The sequence below is a fragment of the Lissotriton helveticus genome, chromosome 1_1 (genome assembly GCF_964261635.1).
Source record: "Lissotriton helveticus chromosome 1_1, aLisHel1.1, whole genome shotgun sequence".
Lineage (NCBI taxonomy): Eukaryota > Metazoa > Chordata > Amphibia > Caudata > Salamandridae > Lissotriton > Lissotriton helveticus.
In genome coordinates this window covers 2,042,149,256-2,042,176,852 of record NC_136057.1, presented here as the reverse complement: position 1 = coordinate 2,042,176,852, position 27,597 = coordinate 2,042,149,256, and positions in this window count along the sequence as shown.

The window sequence follows — 27,597 nt, the reverse complement described above, 5'->3', positions numbered from 1 at the left end:
TACTCCTATAAAGTCAACATGTTTTGAAGCAAAGGCGTCTTCATCAGGACTGAAAGATCCCGTCAGTACTCACTATGTTAGTTTTCCCAAATGGGTGTGTCATATACAAAAGTGAAATATGAAAAGATGCATGAAATGTTATGCACTTAATACGATACCTATTAGTACCATCTATAGTACCATCTATATGTTAATTATGTCATGTAGGAGTTAATACTCCATGAGCCTCTTGTAATGGGTGGGGAAGGGAATCGCCAAATGTAGTTCATACGCGACCACTCGCAATGAGAAACCTGACCTCCACGCATTGCGAATCTCACCGGGAGGTTTATTTTCCTCGTTCGCGATCGCCAACTTGATGTTGCTGATTGCGAACAAGGATAAAGTCTCGCTGGGACGTCATTTTGCTCGCTCGTGGTCGCCAACTTGACGTTGAGGACTGTGAGTGAGCAAAAAATGCCAACTACGCTACGCTACACGATTTTGAAACGGTGCTACGTGCAATTCGCTTAGAGGCAAGTAGCACAAACTACGCAAACTTCGCGAGCATAGCGTAGTTGGCCGCCCAGGTTTAGTCTTGTGTTTGTTGTGGAGGGGTTGCTGTTTGTACCGGGATGTTGTCAATGTCGAGGTGCACTTATACTTATATGCGTATTCTGCACGGTGGTTGATTCGCTCCTGCGGCTCTGATTTGTTTGCAACTGGTTCCTTTCATGCTGTGTGGATGTCAGTTTTGTGCTTCCACAGTGCTGAGATGTGGCAGACTTGGGTAACTTGTGCTCTTTGTCAAGTTGTGACTCTTAGGCATGGTTTGTCCCCAGATGTTTTGTTGACGTCAGGGGTTGTTTGTGCAGGTGATTGTGTCCGAGGGTGACCTGCTCATTTCCGGTTGTGGTCCACACTCAGGCACCTCAGTGTCATGCTATGCACATTGTCATGGTGATTGGACTGCAGCCATGGCACTCGTCATGTGGTGTCTCTTGCATTGTCAGTGTGGCTGACGTATCCGCATGTTTGCTGTGTTTTGCACGTGTTCATGTGTTGGTTGTGTGCTTGTTGATGTGTTGCGTGAGTGCTCCTTTGGGCACAGGTTGAAAGTGGGACTACTTGGTATTTGTGTGTGTGCTGAAGTGTTCCCGTAGGATCAGGTACATGATACTGAGTCATTGTGGGTGTGCAGTGTGCTCTGCTTAATTGCGCATATGTGCCATTGTACCCATCTCCCCACGTCTACCAACTCCCTGGTCTGTGCGCACCCTGTTGATCAGCCACGGCCGATAGTAGGTGTAACTGCAGGGCGGTGATGTGGGGAGGGACAGGGTGGGGGGTAGTAATGCATGGATTATGGCCTTTAACAGGTAAGTAAACATATAAATAAATAAAACGAATTTCGTTGCGCGCACTGCATCGCATATGGTGATGCAGTGCACACAACGAAATTTGTTTTATTTATTTATATGTTTACTTACCTGTTAAAGTCCGTGATCCATACATTACTACCCCCACCCTACCCCTCCCCCTCCCCACGTCACCGCCCTGCAGTTACACCTACTACCGGCCGCGGCTGCTGTTGATGTGGTATCGGGTCATGTTGGACAGTGTCCGGATCCCCGACTCCTGTCACCATCTCCCGCTTGGTGACTATGGCCACCATCTTCTCCATGTCATTCAGCTCCTGCTGTTCTGCTGGCCCCCCTCCTCCGGGATGCGTTGCTGCTTCCATGTTGGCAGCGAGTTTCTGCTTGTTTTTGCCATTCACATCAGTCCAGGGCCTCTTGAGCTCTTCCATTGTACTCTTCTGCCATACGACTGCTTTTACATGGTCCGAGGTGATGTTCCATCTTTGCCTCTTTGTTGCCAATGCCACGTTGGAGGTAACGTACAGTTGGTGGTGGTTTTCTGGCTCATCCGTGGCGATAATCGGGTTTTCTGGGCGACTGTACCCCATCTTCCTCTTCCTCTTCTCATTGGACTTCCACAGGCCCTGAATTCCTGGGTGTTCCTCCGTGGGTATTGTGGGGTTCATGTTTTCCTCTGCAGTGGGTCAGGGTGCATCTGTGGTACTATGCAGTTGCTGTGTTGTTTTTTAGTGGCATTTTCTGTATGCTGTTCTTGTGCTTTTTCCCCCATTACGCGTGGGGGATTGCTGGCCTCCCGCTTGTTGTCACTGTTTTCTTATCGCGTTTGGGCACATGGGGTCTTTTTTCCACGTTGGGGTTTGTGTTTTTATCTCCGTCGCGGTGGTTGTATCGTGGACATTGGCCTTGTTTTTGGCAGACTATCGCATGGTACCACCGTGTTTTGATTTCCACGTTAACACAGGGTTATTTTCCTGCGATAGGCTGCGATGTGTAAAGGTGCATTAGCATTTTTGGGCGATGTTTAGCACACGTTCTTGTGAATATACCCCTTTGACTTTGTAATCCATTCATGCTTAGTTCTTTCAACATCTTCCTTATCTCTATTTTTGTCCAACGTTTTTTTTTAAAAGTCTCCTTTCGCAACTCATCTTCTAAAATGTTCATTGCATAAAAGTCTTAAATTCTTCCCTTTTGTCTAGACTAACATTATTTGTTGTACTAAGTTCTCCAATTTCTCAAATGGTTCTAAAAGTAAAAATATTAAGAAGCAATAGCCTAGAAAATATTCCTGAATAAATTTGCTTGCTGAACCTTTACCTTCATTAGGAAACGCTATAGGCTCCAGTACCTCCACAACCACGGATAAAACACGATCTTTCTGTGGTCTCTGCATTCCATTCTCATTATAGGACTGAAGTTGTCCATTTAATAATTGATTTATCACTTCATCCTCATCATCAGAATCATTATGCTCTGCGCCTACAATTTTTTTTTTCAACTGGATTGTGGTGTCCAACCATCTGCACATGGAAAGCCCACATACCCTAATACTTCTCTAAATTTTTGTTTTTTCTTTGCCACATTCTAATATTCATCCAGTCCTGACTTGATTCGCTAATATAGCCTTTCATGCATGTCTGACTTGCTTTCTCATTTGCTCATGTGTACCATTCACTTAACTTTTCAAATTGTGCCTGTCTTGGATGAGATTTTGTATAAAAACAACATCTCAGAAATACTTTGGGGGGATTGCCAAACCTTTTGCGCTGGTTTAGCGTAACACCAACCAACGCAAATTCATTTTGCTATTTTCTTTCCAGGGCAAAACTTGTTTTGCGCTAGAAAGCACCCTCTGAGTAGCCCAAGGCAGTGTGAATCACTGCTTTGCTTTTCTTTGAATAGAGGGGGAGTTGCATGGGCGTTCCCATGCAACCACCTCTGCCTTTTGACTTAAAACCCTATTTACAAAGAATTGTAAACATGGTTTTGGGCTCAAAAATAACTCAAAGGAGGCCCTAACAGGAGAAATTCTTTCATTTCTCTGTGCTTTTCCGATTGTGCATGCGTGGTGCACTGAGCAGTACGTATGCAAAGTGGGAAGAGCTTTGCATTGTGTCTGGCATAGTATTTAATACAGCAAGGGTACCCTTCCTGTACAAAACCTATGTTACACTCATGCACACACCCTAGCGCTAAGGTGTGTGCATGGCAGCTGGCAGCTGAAATCAGCGCTGACGAAAAGGGAGGAGAGAGCCATATCTCTCAAGATATGGCGCTCTTCTGCTCCCTCCATGTTGCACAAAGCGGTGCAGCCTCGCGGGGGTCGGCGCTGCGTTGTGTTACTTTGGGAACATTTCCCCCTTTCTTTTTAAATGAAATCCACAAATTCCGAGAAACTTTGACTTTTTATCACTCTCTGAGGCTTCACTCCACTTCCTTAACACCAAAAGTGTGCACGTTAATAATAATTTCATGAAATGGGTTTCTCAGTGAGGGAAATGGTTATGTCTCATCGTACAACTTCTCACATTTACCAGACTTTGCAACTATTGTTAAAATTACAAACTCAAACAAAATTCAAACTTAGATGCAAATGCATACACATATCATGCGTAGAACATTCTAATATTCACTTAACAAACATATTGTGTCTCTGGGCACCGTGTAACAAGAAGAAAATTCGACTCACCACAAGTAGTGCTTAGAAGCTCTACACAAACACACCAAGAGCTAGTACTCGACCAGCGCCAGCCTACTCAGGACCCGAAATAGTTTAACCTTTCTTTGCAAATAAAGAACTACCACTATTCTATCCCAAATTAGCATACACTCACACTTTGACCTGTATGGTAATCAAATACTTAAAACCAAGAGTAACATGACATGACCCTCCTTAGTCCTCACCCAACTCTATACCAGACATCTTCACCTTATACCTGACTTTTCGCATCACGAGGCTGCCAAAAACAAAAAAGTCAACACATAAATTACATATAGAGTCAACACATAATAAACAATAAAGAATGGATTAATGAATAGAAAACCTACAAATACAAGCAACATAGCACAACACAATAGCACAACCTTAAACCACACTAGATACACACATCTACCACCTAAATCAAATGCATCTCATACTCACCAATCCTAAATTGGTCACTTCTTCACTGAACAGTACACGAGTACAGCACCAGGACAGCATATCAGGATAGCATGGCCAGTGCACCTCAGTACAGCTCTAGGACAGAATCTCAAGAGAGAATGCATTGCGGCAGTGTACACTGCAATCCACAGTACACATTAATTAAATAATGAACCTAGAATTCTCCAACAAAACACAAACTGTTGCTCTGGAAGATATTAAAAAATGTAAATGCCCGTATTCTCCACCAAAAACTGTCAAAGATTTCCTCTTATCAGAAACGGTCAATCAGCAGAATCCTTGAAAGACAAAGGGAATTAAAAAAATATATAATAAAAGATTATTTACTAAAAAAGGCTCTCACTTTTCTAGTCTATCATTACTTAAGTGACATCGGCAATGTAGCCAGCACAAATAATATAATACAGAGAATGTATTATAAGCTCTTGGCACATATATTGTCAAAAGAAACCATACTCGATCGAGGCTAAAAAAAAGTCAAACAAATAACATGGGTCATTTACAATATGTAACGTGCCCTGCATGAGAAGCAACATGCTTTGCTCATAGAAAGAGCCTGTGAATTGTGCATTTATGGAACAAGTTAGACATTAAGTTAAATAAATCAACAGTACAATGTTTGTGCCAAGTAAATTAGTTAAATAAGCTTGCAGTCAATTGAACTGCAAAGCAAAATTAAACAAATGTGAAAATACAGGAGTAGATGCACCATAAATGTATGCGCTAGCAAAAATATCTCTACGATGAAAGACCATCGCAAACAAGAAGGGATTCAAGCAAAAACAAACAAAAACTTCAGACAAAAAGCTCAAGCCTATTTATAAGGATCTGAACAACATAAATTATGCAGAAAAATGAAAAAAAATATTTTAAAATGCATAACATTAATTAGCAACAGATTTCGGAAACTAAAATATTAAATGAAGCACATTTCTCTTAATTTCTGTCCTCTTTCTGTCCAGACACACGTTTTTGTCAAAGACAGTCACACAATACATTTCTTCACTGACAATTATTATTGATATAATCTAAGTCACCAGAAGCAGAATATCAACTTTAAAATACATCGCAATAATTCATTAAACCCAGATCTGTTGACTGGGTGTGAGTGTTTGATTGGTTCAGATGCTCCGTCCATCACCACCCCCTTTTGTACCGCTTTTTTCGCCAAAAGTTGGCAGGGTATGGTCAGACGTGAGTCCCTTGCTCACTTTGCCACTGGATTCAAGCAAGCCTGGCTGAAGACGGCTGAAATGTCAGAAACCGGTCCTAGGAAGCTTGAATCGGGTCCAGGGCTTGGCAGTTCGGGCTGGACTGTTCCCATGAGGCACAGGGTCAGACTGATTTGCATATGGCCATGTCTGAACTGGGGTGGCAGAGTTGGCTAAAGAATGGTGATGGATTAAACCCAGATCTGTTGACTGGGTGTGAGTGTTTGATTGGTTCAGATGCTCCGTCCATCATCACCCCCTTTTGTATCAGCAATGTAGCCAGCACAAATAATATAATACAGAGAATGTATTATAAGCTCTTGGCACATATATTGTCAAAAGAAACCATACTCGATCGAGCCTAAAAAAGTCAAACAAATAACATGGGTCATTTACAATACGTAACGTGCCCAGCATGAGAAGCAACATTCTGTGCTCACAGAAAGAGCCTGTGAATTGTGCATTTATGGAACAAGTTAGACATTAAGTTAAATAAATCAATAGTACAATGTTTGTGCCAAGTAAGTTAGTTAAATAAGCTTGCAGTCAATTGAACTGCAAAGCAAAATTAAACAAATGTGAAAATACAGGAGTAGATGCACCATAAATGTATGCGCTAGCAAAAATATCTCTACGATAAAAGACCATCACAAACAAGAAGGGATTCAAGCAAAAACAAACAAAAACTTCAGACAAAAAGCTCAAGCCTATTTATAAGGATCTGAACAACATAAATTATGCAGAAAAATGAAAACATATATTTTAAAATGCATAACATTAATTGGCAACAGATTTAGGAAACTAAAATATTAAATGAAGCACATTTCTCTTGATTTCCGTCCTCTTTCTGTCCAGACACACGTTTTTGTCAAAGACAGTTACACAATACATTTCTTCACTAACAATTATTATTGATATAATCTAGTCACCAGAAGCAGAATATCAACTTTAAAATACATCGCAATAATTCATGTTTTTACACATCATTACTCCATCCTCGTAACAGGGAGAGGAAAACTTAATGTAACAGACAATTAAGACTTTCACTTCTGACACAGACAGCAGAGTTCCAGCCTTAAAAAGGTACATCTTGTTAGTTAAGAAGGAGCAACACAGATGAGGAAAATCATCATTTGAAACTGAATTCATGTTGTTTTTAATTTTACAAACAGGAAAAAACGTGCACATTTATTTGTCATGTACATTTAAAAACCTACAGCTAGCAAAAAAAAATGTATATCAAGAACGTTTTTGACTTGTTAATTAGCTTTCTCACATGTGAGGGTCTGTGCAGTTGACCAGGATGGCAGTTACAATTCAATAAACATGCATGAGAGTGATATGTCACATGCACACAGGTGTGAGCACTGATCAAATGTACACTTGTGAAGGCTCGCTGTACTAAACTATTGAATGATGTGGATGAATGGTTGGTCACTGTCAACAATATGTAGGCTATGTAGTAAACCAATATATCACCCTTTTTAACAATTGGCTGCCGTTCCAAGTTGCTGAAGTGCTACTATTGCCATGGCCAGTCATGGGTTCCTTAATTGTTCATGGGAAAATGAAGAGACATAGGGGCATATTACCAACAACTAGTGATAATTATCGCTGTGTTGGCTTAGCGGGAATATTTATATCGCCGCTCTTCACCTGTTTTTATCGCTGAGATACCTTGCTATTAGCAAGGTTTATCTCAGGAGCGATAAAAAACAGGCGAAATGCGTGAATATCACTGTCAATACAGCGATATTCAGGCATTACCGTGACAATGCTCTTAGCCATGTTATCAACCTCTCATTGGATAACATGGCTAAGAACTGGTCAAGGCAGGAGTTAGCTTTGGGAGATATTCGCGCTTAGCGCGAATATTTCCAAAACTACGCCTGTGTTGATCATAGGCGATAGCGATTGCAGCGACTGTTTTCAGTCGCTGACATTTTGGCACGCCCACTTTGCATTTCATTAGCGATAATTATCGCTGATATGCAAAGCGGGCCCCAAAATGCCTGCTATCGCCTACAAGCTGTCGCTAACTGGTGTTAGCGACAGCTTGGTAATAGGGCGATAAAATGATTGCCGCATTAGCGGGAATAAGTCCTGCTAAAGCGGCGATAATGGCCCTTGGTAATATGCCCCATAGGGTCCAATTTAGAGATTGGTGGACAGAGTACACTGTCACAAATGTGGGGTCCTCCCACCTCATTAAAGAGATGGGAAGACCTTTAGTTTTTAGTCGATGGGGACACCATTGTTTATGTCGAAGGAAAGGTCCCCCAATGGGCCGACAGAGTAATGATATTATACAGCCTGCCCTTTTTAGGGTGGAGGGTGTACTGTCTTTTTTGTAGTATTAAGTGCTAGGGAAAAACCGGGCAGTGAGGGACAGGAAAGAAACACATCATTTATCGCCTCACCCTGGGAGATATTCGTTTTTTCTTTTCTTTTCCAGAAGCAAATGGAAAGGAGGAGACCTCTTGGTCACCCCGAGCGTATGGCCGGGTGCCCCGACCGCCCGGGAAACCTTTGCAGGCGGGGGCGTGTTCCCGGCTGGTATGCCCGAAGTGGCGTGGTTGGAGCACGCCCCCGCCGCCTAAAATGGTTGTCCTAACCCCCGCCCGGAAATCCGTGCACTTTTGGGCGGGAGGGGGATGCCGCCCCGCCTCCCCGTTGCAAGTTAAAAGGCGCGGGGGCCCAGGCAGGCATCCTCTTGTTCCCGCGCTCTGAAGGCTGCACCACTCGTCGCTCGTGAGCCCTCTAGGGAACAAGCAGCAGTTTTGAACATGGTAATCGTTTTTCTTTCTGTTTCAGTCGTTGGGGCGTATCTGAAATCCGAGGAGCCGCGGGAAAACAGGATAGAGGAAAACAGAACGTCGGATATGCCTGGAAAGAAGAATGAGAAGAGCTCCGAGATGGAACGGATGCTTCGCACACTGGTAAACCGAGTGTCGGCGATGGACCGAAAAATTTGGTAAAGTAGACCGATTGGATCGCGGCTTAGCGGCGCTCCAGAAGAAGGTGGAAGCTCAGGCGGGGCCCTCAGGGAGGCCAAAGAGGGTTGTGGGGCCTGCTTTGCCGAACGTTACTCCGGGGGGGGACAAGGGGAAAAAGAGGAAAGAGAAAAGGGGTCTAGAGAGGACCCGGTCCCGAGGGAAGTCCCGCTGGCCCCAGTAACCCCAGCGGCCAACCCGGTGCCCGCACCGGATGGGGGATTGCCAATCCCTGTGATTATCACACCACTAGATGAGGGACAGGTACCCCCTGAACTGGCGATGCACCTAGCGGCGGTGTTGCCTTGGCTGAAGAAGGGAGCGGGGGGATCCGCAGGTGCGTAAGACCCAGCTGAAGAGGCCAGGCAGATTATCGACCAGCTCAGGCGGGCGAGGGGCTCTGGGGCAGGGAACATGCCTTCTATTCCTCTGCAGGTGGTGAACCCGGCTGCGATCGAGAACCAGAATAAGGCGACGGACACGACCGGAGGTACGACGGAAAATTGTAAGAGGGCGCTCCCAAGGCGGGAATGCCTGGTGCAACATGTTCCGATGGCCACAAAAGAGATGGTGTGGGCCAACAAATATATCAATATGTTTTCATTGTTGACGGACAACCGAGAGTTAGAGTATGCCAAAACCCAGAAGGAATGGTTACACCCAAGTGAACGGAGGGCCAAAATGGCAGAATTCAGGGTGGAGGAGTCTATGATGAATTGAATTAGGGCTTTTTCTGTGTTTGTGGCAATTATGGGTGAGCGAACACCAGACTTGTTGGGTGACCTTGCGTGCTACCAGAGCAGGATCACGGGCTTCCATGAGAAATATGGGGGGGACGCATGGAAGGGGTACGATGTGTTGTTTAGAAAAGCGAAATAGTTTAATGAGTCATTGACTTGGGATTGTTTGGACACTGTATCTTGGCATGCGCAGTTTACGCCAGGCTCGGCGGCAGGAGCAGGGTCGAGTGCGAATAGTTTCAGGGCTTTTCAGCAGAAACAACCGCAGCCCTTTCGACCAGCCCAAGGGGGAGAATCTCAGTCGAGATCGGGTTGAATGGGAACAAACGAGGGGTATGTTGGGGTTTTAACAAGGGAACGTGTAGTAGGGCGCAGGGAACATGCAGGTTCAGGCATGTAGTGGTAACACCTCCCACCCCGAAACTAGCTGCCGATCCAGAGGCAATGTTACCGGGGGAAAAGGGGGTACCAAGCAGGATTGACACGGTGGCTCGGATGACTAAGCAATCACCCGTGGAGATTTTGGCTATGACCCCCTGGCTGAGCAAATACCCTGATCGTGTCTCTGCCGGGACCTGCGGGATGGCTTCTCGTATGGCTTCAGGATCCCGGCGGGTGATTTTCGGGGGTCCCCCTTATGCAGGAACTAACTGTCCGTTACGCACAACCCGGCTGTGGTTGCCACAAAAATTGCATAAGAGGTTCGCTTGGAGCGGGTTGCAGGACCGTTTGATGAGATACCGGCTGCCAATTTTGTGTGCTCCCCAGTAGGGGTAGTTCCCAAGAAGGAGCCGGGCGAGTTCAGGCTCATACATAATCTGTCTGCGCCGAGGGGGGCTTCCGTGAATGAGGCAATCGATGCAGGTATTTGCAGTGCGAGGTATGCATCGTTTGATGACGCAGTGGTCATGTTGAATCGCCTAGGTCCCGGGGCACTGTTAGCAAAATCGGACATTGAATCCGCATTTAGATTACTGCTGGTTCATCCCAGGGATCAACATTTGTTGGGTTTTGCATTCCAGGGACGGTACTACATGGATATGTGCATGCCGATGGGTTGCTCAATTTCCTGTGCTTACTTTGAAATGTTTAGATCATTTCTGGAGTGGGCATTCTCAAAGGCCTCAGGGCACCAACATGTGATGCATTATCTCGATGATTTCCTGTTTCTCGGCCCGGCGGGCTCTCGGGACTGTGCACGGGCATTGCAGGAATTTTGCGTGCTCATGCAGGGTTTCGGGGTGCCGTTGGCACCGGGTAAGACAGTGGGGCCGACTACCTCCCTGGAGTTTCTGGGTATCGAACTAGACTCTGTGGAGGGTTGCTTCCGTCTGCCGGTGGAAAAAATCGCCAAATTCAGGGCCTCCCTGCAGCAATGTCTAAAAAACGACAAGGTGACACTGCATCAACTGCAGCAAACAGTGGGACAGCTAAACTTTGCGCTGAGGGTTATACCGATGGCTCGCCCTTTCTCACGATCCATTGCTCAGGCCATGGTTGGCCTCAAGGAAGGGCACCATCGCACGAGACTGTCGGCCGAGGTTCGACAGGACCTGCTCATTTGGCTGGCATTCCTGGCGGATTTCAATGGTCGGGTAGTCTGGAGCAAAGCCCCGGCCTCATCAGCGGAGTTAGGTCTATGGACTGACTCTGCGGGCAGTGTGGGGTTTGGCGCGATCCTGGGTAACCGATGGTCGGCTCATAAGTGGCCGGCATGGTGGGCAGCAAGTGGTTTGACGAGCAACATTGGTTTCCTAGAGTTATTCCCGATCTGGGTAGCATTGTCGGCCTGGCCAGAGGAGTTCCGAAACCACTCGGTGATATTCTGGTCTGATAACATGACTGTGGTAGAATGCATAAACCAACAGGCAGCACGCTGCAAATGGATATTGCGATTCCTGAAATAAATTGTGTTGAAATGCTTGAAGCTAAATGTACAATTCAGGGCAAAACATGTGCCGGGAGTACTGAATAACGCAGCTGATGCGCTCTCTCGTTTCAAAATGCAGGCATTCAGGGATTGTTTACCCTCAGCAGAGTTAGTGGCAGCGCCATTTCCCGAAGCACTATGGCAAGTCGGCGCTCCGGACTACAAAACCTCGTGGCAGCCAGCCTAGTGCCCAGGACAAGGAAAGCTTATGAAGGGGCGTTCCGCTCGTACTGCGCCTTTTTGGGCCCTGCATGGGAGCAGAGATGGGGTCAGGAGGGGGCCTTTATCCAATTTTTAGTGGCACTTCATGAGGAGGGCCGGTCGGCAGCAACCGCCAGTTGGTATAAGGCCGCCATATTGTTTATGGCGCAGCTCCAAGGGATAGGGGATCCGACGGACTCCTTTATAGTCAGAAAGGCGCTGCGCGGCTGGCGGCGCCTAGAGGGGCGCAAGAAGGACACCAGGCATCCGATAGGATTTGACAGATTGACCGCCTTGCTGGCGAAGCTAGAGGAGACATGCTCCTCTCCTAGTGAGGTTGTCCTATTCCGGGCAGCATTTACACTGGCATTCTATGGGGCCCTGTGGGTAGGTGAACTAGTGGCTGCCAACAAAAGGGATACCGAAGGGGGTCTGCGTAGGGACCACACGCAAGTGAGGGGGGATTCCCTGCTCATCACGATTGCCAGGACAAAGACAGACCAGGAGGCCGAGGGGAGTAGCATTGTGTTACAACGTGCTCCGGGTAGTCCCTGTTGTCCAGTGATGCACGTTGAGGCCTACCTACGACAAAGGGGGTCGACATGGGGGGGCCTTGCTGAGGCATGCTGACGGCACCCCGTTAACAAAGTTTCAGTTCCAAAGGGTGCTGGCAATCACGATTGCAGCTGCGGGCTTGAACCCGGGTGATTTTGGAACTCATTCATTCAGGATAGGGGCCGCTACAGAAGCGACGGCCGGGGGTCTGCAGGCAGACAAGGCTAAACAGTTGGGGCGATGGTCTTCAAACTGTTTCAAACGTTATGTGCGATTGCACATGTTGTTGAAGATGTGCACTCATGCTTGTTGTCTTTTGTTTGGATTACAGTTTCACAAGCCTGGGACGCAGGGCGGAAATTGGGACCGGCCCAGTATCAGCTAACCACCACATCAGGAGCGAGGAATGGACGACGAGTGGTCTGGGTCATGGGCCTCTCATACGTGAGACGGGCCACGGACATATTCAGGGCAGGTGATGCGATTCACACATCTGAGGAATATGGTTTCAGGGTGTCCTTCCATGGGAAGGGCGGTTTGTGTATTCACCAACTACAAGGTTTTGTCGAAGAATTGTTAGGGCGGCACAGGTCACCGCCATCAGTAGTCATAGTGCACATTGGGGGCAATGACTTGGTGAGATTGGGAGACGGGCTTTAATCGAACACATACTTTTGGCAGTCAGTTGGTTACTAAAGACACTCCCGGGGTGCACAATAGCTTGGTCACACATGATTCCGAGGAGGGTATGGAGGGGGGGTTGGTCCACGACAGTGTTGAACCATTCGGTAAAGAGGGTCAACAATAAAATGGAGAAATTGTTTCGATCTAACCACCTTCAAAGTATACCTCACGGGTGCATCTGGGGGGACCGTTGTTATTCAGACGATGGGGTACACCTGTCCAGGGTGGGGAATGACATATTGATAGGAGACATTATAGCTTGGCTAGTGGGATTGAGGAGACATGCCCTATAGGAGTTGTCGGGGGGCCAGATAGTCGGTCAACTATCTGGCCTGTGGCGGTAAGGTCATGATCGGTGAGCAGTGATTTCAAGGTCCCTAGTGCGGGCGCCACCCGTTATGGATGGGAGCGCCCGGGGGGAGGCGGCCATTGGCCCCTCCCTCGGGGGGGCGGCACCCATTACGAATGGTATCGCCCAGGGGGAGACGGCCATAAGCCCCTCCCAGGGGGAGACGGCTATATGCCCCTCCCACGAATTTCCCGGGGGCCGGATATCCGCTGCGGTGGAAGAGAGTGCGGGGAAAGGGGGGAGTCCACGCTGTCCTTCTTACGGTTACCCCGCACGGGAACTCGGACGACCTTAAGATGGCGCCGAGTGGAAGGGGGCCCCCATGGCAAGGGAAGTTACGGTTGGCTACGAGGGTAAAGTCCTCTGCGCATGCGCCACTCTCACGAGAGGGCGGAAATTTGGTGATAGGATCTGACACCGGTTAAGACCTTGCCGTTGGCCCTTATCGATAGGATGTTCAAAATTTGTATGCAATGCATGATGTCATGATGTTAGACTCGGTTAGGAAAATCTTTGTATTAGAGATTTGTTAAGGTTAGCCTGGATACCTGTCATCATCAAGTGAAATGAAAGTTGAAGTTTGTACATGATAAATGAAACGTTTTTAATTTAAAGTTTTAAATTTTGTTTCATATTTTAATAAATACGGCCGGGGGGGTCCTGAGGCCCCCCTGCCTTCCAAAAAGTCAAACTGTGTCTGTCTCCTACCATTGGGATTGGTGGTGGAAGGGGTGGCGGGCATCCCGGACCATATGCCTGCTATGGGAGCTTATTTATGAAAACATTGGAAAAGTTTGGTGAATGGCTGTCATATTCAATGGAAGCCACCTACCAGTGCAACAGCAGTTCCTTTCAGTGTACGGAGATCACCAGTGGGATAGTGGTAATCTCTAAATGTATCATGGGGTAGTCTGTCAGGGTGGCGGATATAATGTCCTCTGCCACCTTGATAGATTAAGTACCAACAAGGACTAGTTGAGGCACTAATTGCTTTCACATTCTAACCACAGCAGTCCAGCACCCATGGATGACATATCAACATTTCAAATCAGACATCAACATACATACTTTCTTATTCTACCTCCTGTATACACCAGAAACCTTAAAAGTAATATTATGTTTTATTTCTGTAGGAGGAGATGAGGTCTAATGGCCAGAGCTGCTGACTTTGGAACTGAGGAACCAGGTTTTAGTCCCAGCAATTAGTTAAAATATTGGACAAATCAATTAATCTTCCTGTGACTCATAAAAATTAATGCAACCAATGCCCTTGGGATGAGTTTGTGCTATATAAAACAGCACAGCAAAAAAAACAGGACTTATCACTTTGGTTAATATAAATTCTCCAGTATTAAAATGTTTATGTTTTGGCCAACACCAATGTTTCTTTGTCAACCTTGCATCAACCGCTATCATATCTCCCTGTAGTGTGTTTATCTAGGTACCTATATTGATACTCCTATTTCTGACCCTTGTCCGGTTATTAATTACTAATGTCCATACAACGGCACAGAAACCCGTCTTCAGATTAGGTCATAGCGCATGCTGTCACATTAAGCAAGCACTATCCCTTCAGCCCCCTAGAGAAGCACACCGAGTTCTCAAAACAAATCAAACCTCCAACAGACCTGGGAAATCCCCGTGACCATTGTTTTGATTTCGCTCGAGAACTCCTGCAAAGAATGTAAGAACGACCGGTCCTTATGACATTCTTGCTGACGTCTTATGTCCATCCTTACGTCAAACACGGCACCTTTTAGGTATAAATATACCGACGTTGCCCTAGGCTAGGACACGGTGGTGATGAGCTTGGAGCAGCGCTACTTGCCGGAGAGCCCAGCTGATGCAAAAGCCCACGGACGCTGCCCCTCCCTTTTGACGCGCTAAGAGAGAGACGCTGCCTTTTCTCCTGCCGAGAAATTCAGCCTCCGGCGTTTCCAGCCGCCCTCGCGGGTAACTGGGATATCGAGTCCTGAGACAGAGATACCAACCCTCCAGCCTTCTAAATCCCAGGTACTGAACTGACTAACCCCTTACAGAGAATTCTTGAGTCAGATTCTTGGCGAAGCAAACTTAACTTAAACTGCTACTTACTTACTCCCTCCCAAGTATTAGGCTTAGGTCAGGTACACCGGGGTAGGCGTAGTTAGAAGCACCAGTTGAGTACGATTAGTCAATGTATATATGTATGTATATCTTTTATCCATTTTAAGTATCATATGGCTAAGAAACCATATAAATGCTTTTACTGTATTATTTTATAATTCTGTTTTACTGTATGCACTTTACTTAACTATAAGTATTGCAATAATAGCGATTCATTTCTCTTGTATGAGAAAAGAGACTGAACAATAAATAACATCTTTTATTGAACCACGCCCATCTCTTATTTCTCTACAAACTGGTGAAACTAAGAATGCACGTACTGACTGAGTAAAATAAGTTGTCTTTTGTTTTCACACGACTCTGGAGATATACTCTTGATTAGGGGAGAGCAAAGTTGTCATGTTCTATGGTTGTCAGAAACTAAATCCCTTCTTGTCTATCCAGGGAGGTTAAACTCCTCCTTGCCTATTCGAGAAAGTTTCTAGTGAACTCTGAGCTAGCTGGCACACATAACTTTAAGTCTAATATCGTCAGTAGAAGACCTAGTTAACCACAGTCCTACGTCTATACTATTGAAGATATTATTCCAATGCGCAGAGCCTATTGGGATAATAGGAACTACACTACATGGCGCCCAACGGTTTGGATAGGCGATAAATCTAACGCAAGACATTAGAGTAACTCAGTCGTGCTTTTTCACACAGACCATTTTTCCCATAAAACTCCAAAGACGTCTGGAGTGGGTGAAAGGTTAAATCCGCCAAACTTAGTAGGAGGAGATTCCTATGTATGGTTTTTGGTTTATTTAACGTTGAAGGATACAGTGTTCCAAAATATTGTGCATCTAATCTTTGTTTCCGTGGAAACCTGATCTACAACAAAACTCTTCTTGGCAGTAAAATGTCAGAAACTGAAGAAGATAGGGAGGCAGCTAGAATAGCAGCTCAACTCCTAGAGGAAGACACAAGTCTCCTACAGCAAGACCCGGATGCAATACTCATCCCGGTCAGCATAAGAAAAACTATAACCTTAAAACTTATAGAAAATGGACTGACACCAAGAGGTGGTACAGTCATATTCGTAATTGAGGCACACGAATATCGGCAGACAGAGGTATTCTATTCATGGATAAATTTTCCAGCAGCAAACGCTGTAACAAAGGAGTTCCATTATTACAAGATAGAGGAACCTCCGGATGAGTACACCCCTTTCAAGGAGGTGGAAATACCACTCAAATACCAAGAGTACCTGCTTTGGTTTAAAGGCGCCCTAAAACATAATGATCACATCACCAGGCTCGGTCCACTAGGTAGACCAGGAGCGACGTGGCCGGTTCTAGCCGGATGCACACCACATCCAGACATTGAAAAAATGTCAGTAACAGAACTTTTAACACAGTTAAAACAACTGATTAAAATACACAGACAACTAGTCCAATATGTAATGCGGACTTCAACAGTCTAACCAGCTATTAAAATTCCACAGCTGACCCCTCATCAGGGGAACACAAATAAAATCACACCACAGAACATACAGTCCTGTCTAGGTAAAGTACCCATTAAACGGGAACAAATTCCATTCTGGTTAGCACAGAAAATCACTCAAATAGAGGCGGTATTTCCAGATACCACCCCTGTTGAGAAACACAGCATTCTGACTATCTGTCTCCCAATGGGGATCGCACCACATGTGGAGGACTGTGACACTTGGGGTACAGTCTTTGCTTCCATTTACACAAAAACACATGGTGTTCCGTCCATGGCGGTAATACCAGAAGTGCTAAAACAGATTCAAAATGAATACGGTCCAGAACGTGCTTTACCTCTGGGTATGAAATTACTGAAAGACTTCAAGCAGGTCTCGGCAATATTACTAGCAAACATAAAAGGGGAAGCAGCAAATGTGGCGATCCGCCAAAGATTGAAGGAAACAGATATAGCAGACCAACCATTTGAACTTGCCAGAATCATATAAAAATCCTATGAAGAACTAGGAAGAGATAGTTTGGGTGGGAAACCGGTGAAACCCCAACTAATAGAAAATCCTGAAAAAGTATTTATTAAAAATAATCTAAACACTTCAAAAAAGAACTGGGATGGAAATAAACAATCCACTCCCAAAGAAAAAAGATTCCAGTCCAGAGGAAGGTCTCCTCGGTGGAGAGAAAGATCTCCGAAACAAGGACACAAGTCTCCCAGAGGGAGCCCTCTGAGAAAAAATACAACCTTAGAAATAGGAATAATCTGAAGAAACCTGATAGATATCAAGATACTGATACACGTCCCTCTCGATCTTTTCAGACTTCCTCGCAGAAATCGGAAAGAAGAGGACGGTCAGAACACAGGGAAGAGCACGTCAAGTCCAAAGACAAAGAACCTGCTCATCAAAGTAAAAAGTTACAATTTTCAAAGAAGAAGGTAGCCAGCATTAAAATAATCAAACATGCCGAGGATCCTGAGGACTCAGTTGAAAAACGGAGAGTGGGCTCAGACAATGCTAGACAGCGCAGCAGAAGTGAGCATAGCTCGCAAGATCCTGATGAATCATCTGGAGACAGTGGACACAAATGAATACATTCAGGTGGAAACTGCAGATACCAGAGTTAGCAAACCTCATAAAATATATGAAATAACCTTACGTATAGAGGGAGATAAGACTAGGAAAATAAGGGGTCTATTTTGGGATAATCTCTCCAAGGGCTATGACATCCTTCTAGCTGAAAAAGACTGGCCACCAGAGTTTGTCAGGGAGTGCCCTCATGGCGAAGAAATGATTATGCCTGCCTTCTCAAATCATATTCCAATTCATAAAAAATATACACTTGCAAGAAAGTGGGCAGTAGCCCAGGCTTCTGCACTATATAAAAATCATGTGGGATGGGATGAGGACTCTCCTCCTCACAAAATCCAGTTAAAATCTCAACCGACTGCACAGAGGCAGTACCCTATTAAGCAAGAAGCTAAAAAACAAGCCAGGGAGATCTTAGATCAACTTGAATACCAGGGGGTGATTGAAACATGCACCTCACAAATGAACAATCCTTTGTTTCCTGTCTCCAAACCAGATGATACATATCGTCTAGTTTTGGACTACAGACACCTTAACTCATGCTGCAAAACGTTTGCATTGCAAAACTCACACAGTGCCGCACTAATGAATAGCATAGTGCGCAAAAAATACAAAACAACATTAGACATCTCTAATGGATTCTTTTGTCAAAATATAGCACCAGAAAGCAGATATTTGACCGCTTTCTCAATAAATGGCTCGCAGAAAAAATTTCTGTTGTTTGCCCCAAGGGTTCAAGAACAGCCCAGGATTATTCTCAGCAAGAGTAACAGAATTCCTACAAATGTATGATGATGAGGCATTATCTTATGTCGATGACATCTATCTAACAGATGATGACTTGGATACTCACTTGAAAAGAGTGAACACCATAATACTTGGGTTCGTAGCAGAGGGTTACAAATTCAACTTCAAAAAGTCAAGAATTGCCCATCTGACAGTCCTATTTTTAGGATATGAATTATCAAGTGAAGGCAAAAGCCTGGCAGACAATTTCCTAGAGAAATGTGCTGTAATCCAAGCACCTAGAACACTGAAAAACTTGCAATCAATTCTAGGTTTCCTAAATTTCGGAAGAACTTACATTATAAATTATGCAGAGAGGGTTAAACCTCTCTATGACCTAATAAAACCAGATTTTAAAAGAATCAATTGGACTCAAAAACACACAGAAATTTTGAGATCTTTACAAACAGACATGTTAGTTAAAACAAAACTGCAAACACGCGATAACACACGCAACCTTGTGATTCGAGTCATGCCAGGAAGATGCGGATTCACATACCTAACCTCAAATGAGGGAGAAAAGGTACCAATAACATACAAATCACACTTGTACACAGAAACTGAAAAAACATTCAGCATTAATGAAAACATTGTTCACGCGGTTCAAACAGCTGTAGCAAGAGAAAGATATCAAGCTGACGGCAGACAGATTACAGTCAGAACAGCAGAATCAGCCTTTGAGGCATTAACAACCCCATGTAATTTACCCACTATGGCACTGAATCCTAGATGGATACAATGGGAAGATTCTATTGCTACAGACAGAGTGAAATACTATTTTGATCCAGAGTTGACAAAATTAAAAAATCTAGAATATGAAAGAGAATATCCTCTGCCAATCGACATTCTGCCCGTACGACAGTACGCCTGTGTAATACATACAGACGGACATGCTCAGCCCTCAGTTTGGGGTGAACAAGCTTATAACGCCACATGCGAGATTACAAAAGACGTGTGGCGCGGAGGTAAATTAAGACCTCTGTTTTCAAAAACACACTCAGTTGAAAATAATTCAGAACAACAAACTAAAATAATAGCGTTAAAAATGGCGCTAGATAATGCGGATTGCGAATTCCCGACACTAATAGTGAGCGATTCATATTACTGCGTAAAAACATACAATAACGACTTGCAGAAATCGGTTGAAAACGGGTACAAAGATGACACAGGTGCCACAATAAAGCAAAAATCGCTTTGGGAACAAATAGTTCTTTTAAAGAAAGAACTACCAAAGACTCACGTGATACACTCACTGAGTCATCAGCGTGATGGCGTTCACGTTGCAGGGAACTCATTGGCTGAGACAGCCACAGCAGAACCAACTAAATCGGCTTCCGTAGCTACAAAAAAGCGTTCAGTAAAATACATTGACGGGAAACAATGCTGGCGGTAAAAACGTCATCAAAAGGCGACTGCTCAGCGCTACCCCTCATGTATCCACTCAATTATACATACATAATCGATGCAAACTCCGTTCCTTTTGCTCGAATCCCTGGAGTGGGGGATAGAGTGATTCCAAACATGGACAGGAGAGGCTTGTTAATAGCAGACGCACATATGGGTGAGGGTCTTAGACACCTTACACTGAAGGATTCTCTAGAAGAATTACAATCAACATACTGGTGGCCAGGAATGAGCCTGCAACATCACATATTTGCAAAAAACTGCCAAAACTGCAACAGAGATCGCAGTGGTGACCGAGACGGTGTACTGCCATGGCGTTTCACCCAATAAGGATTAGGCTATCGACATAAAATACCCAGTATGAATAATGCGTCATATTAACATGTAGAGACTATTTTCACTTAAAATGTAGACCCCAGCTCTCGGCTGACGTCTGAACTGTTATACAAAGATTTGCGGGTCTTTATCGGCACATACGCAATTGGCATGCTACATTCTGACCAGGGTCCTGCGTTTAGCTCTCGGGCTTACAAGGAGGCCATGACCAGCATGGGCATTGCATTGCGGTACTCTTGTCCCTTTCATCCTGAGGGAAACGGAATTGTGGAAAGAAAAAACCGTGACATAAAGCAATCTATAACAGCAAAGGTATTAGGTTCAGGAGCTGGGTGGGTCAAACATTTAATAAGTGTCCAACGTAGTCTTAATAATCTGCCAAGAAATTCTCTGAGAGGTCTCAGTCCGTACGAACTATTGTTTGGGACTAGAATGTTAATCCAGGACCTTGATAGTCAAACTTCAGTGGTTAACGAAAAATGCTTTGATGTCAAAGATCGTTTGGCTATTTTACAGGACTTAAATGAAACAAGAAAAGACCTGAGCAACATAAAGTTGAAACAGCAGCCAACAGCCACTGAAGAGAAACCACCTGTCCCAGCAAGGCCTGTCTGGAGTCCAAAAGTCGGGGATCTGGTCAGAGAGAAGATCGCGGTAAAGAAGGAATTTGGGCCTTCTTACAGAAAAGCAGTTCCTGTCTTGTCTGTCAACGGGACAAGATCAGTAGTACTACCGCCCCTTGCTGGTAAAAAGGAGAACCGAGTTGTATCCATCGACCTGGTTAAACCACAATCATGTGGCCGATAACAAGTAGTAGGCCAAGTGGACTCCCAAGAAGTAGCAGAACACCAAAGTTTGCTACAAATACAGAGGTTCAAACTGAAAGACTAATCACAATTGACAAAACTACAGTAAAACAACAAGGACTGTGCAACAAAGCCATGGAACTTAAACCTCTTGAAACCCAAATTAAAATCTTAAATCAAGAAACACCAGTCTACAATGATGTAACCACAGACTATGCTAATGAAACAAAGAAAATTCCAAAAATAAAAAGGAATCCAGAAGCAATTGAAACAATTGACAGAACAGCATCAGGCTACTTCATCAACTTCGATGATTTTTCTGAGGATCCAAGTGAACCTGAGGAACAGCCGACAACAAAAACTTTTAAAGACAAAGCAAAGGAACTCTTTCATCAACTAAAAGAAACCTATCTGATTTCTCCATGGATTGAACTTTGGGTGGCACTAGGAGTATTCATCCTCATACTTTGGCTCATCATCGTACTATGCTTGGGACATTTCATTGAGGGAAAATATGTTACAATGGACACAGCAAGTCAGAACATCAACTTGGTCCTAAAACCACACAAGTCTTCACACATCGAGAAAAGAGAACTTTCTTCAGTAAACTTTACAGCCAATCCTATACCCGGTGGGGTAGCATGGGACAAAACTGATTACGAAATCTATGGTCCGGTTGAGCTTCTGAAGTATCCTCAGCAATTAAAGATTTCTTTAAGTGACTTTGTAAAACCAAGCACATTCGCTGATGATTGTGACTTTGAAAGTATTAATGATATGATGTCTGATCTAGTAATGTCAGCTAAATTTACAGAACATGATTATTTGCAAGGTTCATCTAATTACGATCAAATGTTTTGTTATAACCATTATGGTGACCATTATCTGCATAAATCTACTCAACCTAGAAATGTTTTAAAATGTAACCAATGGGAACATTGTGCAACTCCACCAAAAGGTAGTTCAAAGACATATTTTGATAAATATTCATACTTTTCAGGGTTCAACACAAGTAATGCAGAATCATTTTATTTCAAATTGTTAAATAAGACAGGAGTGAAAACCATGCTTACAAACACTTTCTGTTGTGGACAATGGGTTAATGACTCTGTCTTCCAGAATATATTCACTGGACAGTATTGTATCTTCTGCAATCGATATGATAGAACAAGACTTACTGATGTTGCAACACGGTCAGTCTCAATTGCGTTCTATTGTACAGCTTGGCTGGACGTTACAAAATCTGCGTTCAGGCTATGTGCCTTGGCGTCTAATCAACACAACGTCACTATTTAATATCTTTAACCTTACTGATAAACAAATCAGTTTGGCACAAAAGGGTGCTGACTATACAATTCTGAGCATTGAAAAACTTGAGAGATTACCATTGACAATGTCAGAACGACCTGTCATTGAATGGATAATACATGGGATAATAAATATTCCGATAACAACTTTCCAGTTTCAATACTGCCAAAAATATATACAGGCAGGCCAGTATGAAAGGTTGGGTAAAGGATACATTAAGTCCACATGGAACTTGCCCTATACACACACATGTGTCAGTAATAACGGACAGAGTGTATTTCTAAGTGGTAATAATTGTGAAAAATCACTAAGTGGCATACTTCTGTGTCAGGGTATTAGTTTGCATGGGGCCTGTGAAGGGACTTCAAATAACCTTTCATGTCACCAGTTAGGCACACCTGCAGCACAAATAGAACCATTCTTTAGAAGACTTTCGAACGGGAGTTACATTCTAATTGTAGATCACAGATGTTGTAGCTTGCTGCCAGGAAAACCTTATCTCATAAGCGTGACTTCCAGGGTCATGTGCTGTAAAAGAGTATTGTTCCCGAATGATGCTCCAGACAGGGAGGGAAGGTTATGGCCCAGTTTAAAAATCTCTTCTATTCGAAATGATACTTTAAGCAGAATGAAGACTGTGCTCCTACAGACGCCAACCCAGTTGACGTCATCAAAAGAAACGTATGATCTCCAAGTTGCAAGGACAACGGCAGAGATTCACTCAATGTTATCAACAAATAGCCCCCTACACTTCGCAGAAATGTTGAACGAAATCTTAAATATTTCTGATACAAGTGGTATCGCCAGTGTATTTAAGACAGTTTTTTCAGGCGCTTTAACACCATTCAAAGCGATCCTGGGTATTTTTCCAAATTTCGTCCATTCCATCTTTGGCGGACTTCCACTCCTGTTGGGACTCGTAGCAGGCATTTTATTCTTGCTACTCTTGCTTCGTTATGGCAAGCCATGTCACAGACAAGACTCAAGCTACAATGGAAGAAACGATCCTAGCTATCCGCTACCGGGACCGCACAACTAAAGTCCTTGGCTTAGCCCGGCTACGAGATCTGAATATGACCTGGTTTCTTTCATTCAGACCCATCTGGCAGAATTGTGTTATGCCTGTATTAAGATGCATGCTATGCGACGAAGAATGCGTGTTGGACACCTGTCTTGCACTACAATCAGACGTACCATTGGATGCAGATACTTTGTTGGGTCCGGTAAAGGCTCATGCATTGTGCTGTCCCCAGCGGCTACCTATCCTGATGACGGCATTCGTGGAAACTTCACCACTACGATTGAAGGGTAGTGAGGTTCAAGATGAAAGCAGCATCGACCAGGTACGACCTTCTGTAAGCAGTTCTGATCAAACCATCAGTGAAAGCAATCATGCGCGTGACTGCATGGTAGCGACATTTTCTAACCTAGTCGAACTCTCACCAGAAGCTGTAGACTGTTTTTTCGAGAATCTATCTGAAATTATGTTTTCACCGGAACAGAGAGAATGATTTTAAACAAACTTGCCCACGGCGTTCCCTGAACTCTGAATGTGGCCTTCAGTCTTTTGAAAACAAAGTGACTGTGAACTATTTTTTCTCTTCTCCCCTGAATAGCGAAAACTATTTTCCAATTCCAAAATATTTACCTTTTTGGCACTTATCTTCTGCTTAAAGTAAAACTATTCGTAGAGAACAGAACTTCTATTCTTAGGGATACTAGAGACATTACATTACCTCTACCTCTAGTTTATATGCAATTAATTGCATTTATATGTGATGAGATGGTCTCGCAATTTTTTTTCTGTATCAAGAGCCATTTCATGTGTAATTTCGCAAATCATTCATGCCGATATAAAATGTGCATTTCCTTTTGAATGATTATACTGCTTGAATGCATACAGTACCTATACTCATTTCGTGCATTTTGCATACGCCATTAAAAAAAAAAAATGTGTTTTTGGGGTGGTTCGGTATATACATGCACTGTTAGTTATGTTTACTATTGCTTAGTTTAGTAAATATGTACATAATTTCGTGGGTGTAGTGTGTTTATCTAGGTACCTATATTGATACTATTTCTGACCCTTGTCCGGTTATTAATTACTAATGTCCATACAACAGCACAGAAACCCGAATTCAGATTAGTTCATAGCGCATGCTGTCACATTAAGCAAGCACTATCCCTTCAGCCCCCTAGAGAAGCACACCGAGTTCTCAAAACAAATCAAACCTCCAACAGACCTGGGAAATCCCCGCGACCATTGTTTTGATTTCGATCGAGAACTCCTGCAAAGAATGTAAGAACGACCAGTCCTTATGACATTCTTGCTGACATCTTATGTCCATCCTTACGTCAAACACGGCACCTTTCAGGTATAAATATACCGACGTTGCCCTAAGCTAGGACACGGTGGTGACGAGCTTGGAGCAGCGCTACTTGCCGGAGAGCCCAGCTGATGCAAAAGCCCACGGACGCTCCCCCTCCCTTTTGACGCGCTGAGAGAGAGACGCTGCCTTTTCTCCTGCCGAGAAATCCAGCCTCCGGCGTTTCCAGCCGCCCTCGCGGGTAACTGGGATATCGAGTCCTGAGACAGAGATACCAACCCTCCAGCCTTCTAAATCCCAGGTACTGAACTGACTAACCCCTTACAGAGAATTCTTGAGTCAGATTCTTGGCGAAGCAAACTTAACTTAAACTGCTACTTACTTACTCCCTCCCAAGTATTAGGCTTAGGTCAGGTACACCGGGGTAGGCGTAGTTAGAAGCACCAGTTGAGTACGATTAGTCAATGTATATATGTATGTATATCTTTTATCCATTTTAAGTATCATATGGCTAAGAAACCATATAAATGCTTTTACAGTATTATTTTATAATTCTGTTTTACTGTATGCACTTTACTTAACTATAAGTATTGCAATAATAGCGATTCATTTCTCTTGTATGAGAAAAGAGACTGATCAATAAATAACATCTTTTATTGAACCACGCCCATCTCTTATTTCTCTACAAACTGGTGAAACTAAGAATGCACGTACTGACTGAGTAAAATAAGTTGTCTTTTGTTTTCACACGACTCTGGAGATATACTCTTGATTAGGGGAGAGCAAAGTTGTCATGTTCTATGGTTGTCAGAAACTAAATGCCTTCTTGTCTATCCAGGGAGGTTAAACTCCTCCTTGCCTATTCGAGAAAGTTTCTAGTGAACTCTGAGCTAGCTGGCACACATAACTTTAAGTCTAATATCGTCAGTAGAAGACCTAGTTAACCACAGTCCTACGTCTATACTATTGAAGATATTATTCCAATGCGCAGAGCCTATTGGGATAATAGGAACTACACTACATCCCTGCATGATGGAAAAGCTGGAATCATAGTAACAGCAAAAAAGAACTCAATCTGAGTGGACCATTTTTCCATATTTAGCTGGCCTAATTGAGAGTTACAAATATTATATGAAATCCATGTATTTAAAAGCAATTCCAACATGCTGGTGAAAAGCAGCCTCAGTAATGTGGATCAAATAAATGGGTCAGGAAGAAACGTCAAATGCCATTGTTCATCAATTAGGAAATCAAAATGTTAGAGCTTAGCACCGTATTGCTCCATCTTTAATTCTGATGTCCTTGGTAACTCTACTTCCAGGCAGGGGAATACTGACGGACGAAGCCTGCATCATTTATAATCGGAACGTAACAGATGCAAGGTAACACATGGGAAGTGGTAGATGATGGAAAGACAGAAAAAGTAGCATTCAGGTGGGATACTTGATGTATATTGGGCCAGATGTACTAAGACGTTTTGCGGTCACAAATAGTTTGATTTGCAAAATTGGATCACTTGCAATCGCAAAATAGCATTTTTGTATGTATCAAACTCAAATTGCAATTCTGTATCACATTATTAAATGGCAACTTAGGTGAATACATATCAGTATATCAGACTCAGTATTTGTAAGGGGCTTATTTTGTGATGTATTCCTATAGGTACTGTATCGATTCCCCTATTCCTGACCCTGGTTTGGTTAATAATGAACTAACAGCCATCCAAAAGTGCAAAAACCGTTATCTGATTAAGCCACACCACGGCACAGAAGCGCGTTATCTGATTAGGTCATAACGCATGCCATCTAATTAGACAAGCGATATTCCTCCAGCCCCTGATAAGGCATACGGAGTTCTCAAAACAAATCAAAGCTACAGCGACCTGGGAAATTCCCATAGCCATTGTTTTGATTTCACCGAGAACTTCAGCAAAAGAATGTGCGAACGAGCCCGTTCATATGACATCCTTATTGACGTATATATGTCCATCCTTACGTCAATCTCGGCACCTTTCAGGTATAAATATTACCGACATTGCCTTAAGCAAACACATGCGGTGGTGACGAGATCGGAGCAGCGAGACGTGCTGAGGAGCCCAGCAGAGAGCGAAGCCCACAGACGCTGCCCCGCCTTCCTGACGTGCTGAGAACGAGACGCTGCCTTTCTCCTGCCGAGAAATCCAGCTCCGGCGCTTCCAAGCAGCCCTCGCAGGCAGCTGGAATATCAAGACCTGGGATAAGAGATACCAGCCCTCCATCATTCTAGATCTCAGGTACAGAACTGAATAACCCCTTGCAGAGAATTCTCGAATCAGTCCCTTGGCAAAACAAACTTAACTTAAACTGCTACTTATCTACACCCGCACACGTATTAGGCTTAGGTCAGGTACATTGGGGTAATCGTGGTTAGAAGCACCAGTTGAGTACGATTAGTCAAATGTATATATGTATGTATCTATTTTATCCATTTTAAAGTATCATATGGTTCAGAAACCATATCAATGCTTTTACAGTATTATTTTATAATTCTGTCTCTACTGTATGCACTTTACTTAACTACAAGTATTGCAATAATAGCGATTCATTTCTCTTGTATGAGAAAAGAGACTGATCAATAAATAACATCTTTTATTGATCACGCCCATCTCTTATTTCTCTACAAACTGGTGAAACTAAGAATGCACGTACTGACTGAGTAAAATAAGTTGTCTATTGTTTTCACACGACTCTAGAGATACACTCTTGATTAGGGGAGAGCAAAGTTGTCATG